Source organism: Podarcis gaigeae (assembly GCF_964106915.1).
Source record: "Podarcis gaigeae genome assembly, chromosome: 14".
Classification (NCBI taxonomy): domain Eukaryota; kingdom Metazoa; phylum Chordata; class Lepidosauria; order Squamata; family Lacertidae; genus Podarcis; species Podarcis gaigeae.
Window position 1 is genome coordinate 7955019 of NC_139690.1, and position 4844 is coordinate 7959862.

The window sequence follows — 4844 nt, forward strand, 5'->3', positions numbered from 1 at the left end:
GCGGGGTGAGCGGGTCATGTGACCGTGCAAAAAAACCGGTCGGAGGGGAAGCGGGTGCTGCCCCGGGGACAAGGCGGAGTCGGGGAGCCGCCTGTGCAAACGAGCCTGGGGAGGAGAGGGCGAGGGGTTTGCAGCCCCCTCTCCGCCTGCAACCAGCGCCGGATTTACGTATAAGCTAAACAAGCTCTAGCTTAGGGCTCCACTCTCTTGGGAGCCTCCCCCCAAATTAAAGGAAAACACAAAGTGGATGTACATTTCCAAAATATAAGAACCAAATAAAATAAAACCTACATACAGCAACAGTGTTTTGTGTTGTGTAGGCTCCTATGATGTAAGTCAGGGGTAGGCAAACTAAGGCCTGGGGCCGGATCCGGCCCAATCGCCTTCTAAATCCGGCCTGCGGTAGGTCCGGGAATCAGTGTGTTTTTACATGAGTAGAATGTGTGCTTTTATTTAATTTTTTCCATTTTTTTAAATTGGTTTTCACAACATTATAAACTGTGATAGGAATTTTATGGTTTTAGATATATGGCGACGTTCATAACCACATGTACATAGATCAGCACAGGAAAGCCAACCTGGAACCATTTTGATTCCTAAACTGAGCAAATGTTTCTCTGCATGGTCAAAATGGAAAAGTCTCCCCATTGTCTCTTTCCTCACAAATCCTGTCTTAAGGACACATTTAAGATACAAGGTGTGAGCCTGTGACCTGGCCCAGGAAATAAGTATTTTACCACTACAAAAGAATGGCCAGGCTCCCCAGGAAATCCAATCAAGTAACCTGCCAGACAGGAGATAAACAAGGACAAGAGAAAAACAACATTTAAATTTCTGTGATGTAGGTGGGATGTATCTGAGGGGTGGTCTTAGGTTACACCCCTTCTGTGATGTATGCATAATGTTTCTGGGGGTGGTCTTGATCTACAGGGTGGCAATTTCAATAGTCTTTATAAGGCCTTGCAGGCCATTGTTCTGGGTCCTCTTCCTCTCCTGCGTGTGAGGGGAGCATCCTGTTGCAACAGATCAATAAAGATCAAGCTTACTAGCTGCTTTGCTTCTCAATATTCTCTGGTTGGCCTCTGTTATTTTCTCCTACCAATAGGGAACCTATGTAAGGACTCTATATGGGCTCTTGGATACCCCATAAGGGAAAAGGGCATATTTTTATTTACAACAAAACAAACACATAAAACAAACAAACAAAAATCACAATCTTATTAAAAATTACGCTTATTAACATTGTTAAGTGACTTACCTCCCCTTGGTTGAATTTCATTGCATGTCCTTTTAACGGTTTTCCAAATCATAGTTCTTAAAATAATTTAACTTAAACATCCTTAGATCTTCACATTATGAAATTAAACATATTAACTCTGCAAGCTGTTTTCAGTTAGTTTATCTTAACATGTTTAACGAAGTAATCATTAAATTTGATCCAATCTTCCTGATACTCCTCCTCCTTCTGGTCGCGGACTCTTCCGGATAGGTTGGCTAGCTCCTAAAAATCCATCGTCTTCATCTGCCATTCTTCTATCGAATGTGTACTTTTATTTAAAATGTATCTCTGGGTTATTTGTGGGGCATAGGAATTTCTTCGTTTTTTTTTTTCTTTTCAAAATACAGTCCAGCCTGCGTACCTTAGTTTGGGGACCCCTGCTCTTGTTGTTGTTGTTGTTTAGTCGTTTAGTCGTGTTGAAGCCTTATTTACCTAGGGATCCATCAGCCTCGCCATCCCCGGACCTTGGAGGGAACAAAAGTACCAGGAAAGCAAAATCTTCTTTGGAGAAAAAGTTTATTGAAATCTATGCACAGAGACAATCTGTACATAGAGACAACCAGCAGGATACCTCCTGAAAGCTGGCTGTCAAGAAATACATTTCAGCAAGCCTTCTTATACCTTTTGAGCATTTCCCCCCTCCCATTCCTTCCTCAAATTTTCCCCAATCAGCTGGCAAATGTTCAACTTATTCCCTTATATGGCACATCTATCTGCTGGCTAAGCACTTCCTCATATGTGTCTTTCTGCTAGCTAAGCACTTCCCCATACGTGTCTTTTCTTATCTTTGCATTACTTAAGACAGGAAGCGTATGGCAGGAAACATGGTGATGATTCGCCGTGGAAGAAACTAAAAAGTTTTAAAAATTAGTTTCTTCCACTAGATTCACAAAATGTTTAGGGGTATGCATCCCCCTAGAAACCACCTTTTCGCCAAGGCGCCCAAACATGGTTTGTAGTTTTGAAATATGAAAACAAATGCATGTTATAAAAGACAGAGTGAGACCTCTTTGGCAGGCTGGTTAAATTTGCAAACAGCTGCAATTTTCTGGCTAGCTGGTAAGGCAGGAAGCTGGACTCTTGACCTGCCTGAGTTTAGCAAACACCCATTGTTTGCTAAACTGCCGCAACTGCAAAAACAGGATTAGTACAGGAATTTACTGCAGGAAATATTTGAGAGCAACCCTTACAAGGTACAATGGTACAGAGAAGGTAGAGAGAAATCCTTCTCATGCCCTGCATGTATGTCTTGCATTTCTAAAAATATTTCTAAAACAGGTAGCACAAAAACAGGAAACAGCTCCCAGTCTGCAGAGCTGAAAACAGGAAGCAGCTTCTGGCCCACAGAGCTGACGCATTTGCGGTTTCTGCTAGCTGCACAACTTTTAGCTTCTTTGCCTTATTAACCCTTCCTTCTCCCTTCAGTGTCCGACTCTTCGTGACCCCATGGACCAGAGAACGCCAGGCACCTCTGTCTTCCACTGCCTCCCGCAGTTTGGTCAAACTCATGCTGGTAACCTCGAAAACACTATCCAACCATCTCGTCCTCTGCCGTCCCCTTCTCCTTGTGCCCTCCATCTTTCGACCCCTGCTCTAGAGCAGAAGAAAACAAGCTTGCTCCCTCTTCCATGTGACAGACCTTGAGATATTTGAAAGTGGCTATCATATCATATTTCCTCTATACCGTATTTTTCGCTCTATAACACGCACCTGACCATAACACGCACATCGTTTTTAGAGGAGGAAAACAAGGGAAAAAACATTCTGAATGAAACAGTGGATGTATCATTTTTGTGCTTCATGCTGTGGCCACAGACATGTGATCTGATGGTGAATTTGGGCTGACCCAATGCAAAAATCCTGAGAATCCCTGTGCATCCATGGTTTGTAACCACGTTTTTGCACCATTGCAGCCCCAGGCAACAGTGGGTGCGTGATTTTGGGGGGGCAGGCTGTAGCCATGGACATGCTATGTGCTCTGATGGTGAATTTGGGCTGACCCAATGCAAGGATCCTGAGGATCCATGTGGATCCATGGTTTGTAACCATGTTTTTGCACCATTGCAGCCCCAGGCAACAGTGGGTATGTGATTTGGGGGGGGGGCAGGCTGTAGCCATGGACATGCTATGTGATCTGATGGTGAATTTGGGGTGACCCAATGCCAAAATCCTGAGAATTCCTGTGGATCCATGCTTTTTAACCACATTTTTGCACCATTGCAGCCCCAGGCAACAGTGGGTGCGTGATTTTTTTGGTGCAGGCTGTAGCCATGGACATGCTATGTGATCTGATGGTGAATTTGGGGTGACCCAATGCAAAGATCCTGAGGATCCATGCTTTGTAACCACATTTTAAGTGGGGAGCGAAGGAAAAACAAAGAAGGGACATTAGAGGGGTGTGCAGAGAAGCAGCTGGCTAAGAATGCAGGAGAGGGATTTAACGGGAGGGAGGAAAGAAAGGCAAAAGTTTCCCCCCACCCAAGCCAGCCATCTCTCTCTCTCTCTCTCTCCCTCCCTCCCCCTCTCTCTCCCTCCCCCTCCCCCCTCTCTCTCTCCCTTCCCCCCTCTCTCTCCCTCTCCCCCAGCAGCACCGGAGCTTGCCTGGAGGGGAGGGGCTTTCCCTGCTCTTTGTTCCGTTTCAGCAAACACAGCAACGAAACAGAGGAGGGTGGGCAGTAAGACCCTGAGGCAGAATGCAGGAAAGCAGCCGCTTCCTCTTTTCAGGTTTCGCTTATCCGTGCAGCGTGCAGCGCCGCGATTTGATTTTTGCATGATTTTTCGGCTCCAGGGACCACACATTCGCTCTATAACACGCACAGACATTTCCCCTTCCTTTTTAGAAGAAAAAATCTGCGTGTTATAGAAGGAAAAATACGGTACACCCAAGCTCCTTCAACTGCTCAGGGCTTGAAGCACTGAAGGGATCCTGGTCCCTTCCAATTCTATATGACTCTTACTGGTATGATCTGATGATTGCTCAGTGGCGTGCGGTGAAATTTTCCATAGGGGAACAGTTAGAGCATCAGCTTGAGAGGACGGTTGGGGTGGGGTGTGGTGGTGGTTTGTGGGTGGGGTGTCACAACATCCCACAGGTAAGTATTGTGCCTCCCTCCCTAAACCAGGCAGAAGCTTCCTGGGCTTTGGGAAGGCGAAGTCCGCCCCCTGACAGGATGCTGGCTTCAAGCAGAAGTCAAGCATGGCTCTCCGACTCTGACATCTACCTGCTTCCAGCCCAGTTCTCACACACATCTCTCGATTTTGTCTTTGCCCCACCCATTTGCCTTCTAGCATAGAGCAACCATTGCTAGATCCAGGACCGTCACTAATTATTATAAATGTTTTGTATTGTGCTCAGTTATTGTTTGTGTGGATTTCGTATACACACATAAAACTCAATAAAATATAATTTACAAACAAAGATAACGAAGGCATTTATGATCCCATTATGAGGGCTATAATAATTGCATTGAGAGTTATGAATCTTGTTTAGTGGAGCTGCCACAAACATTCATTACGTTATTAGGCATGTCCAACAGGTCGACCACGATATACCATACTGGTTGGT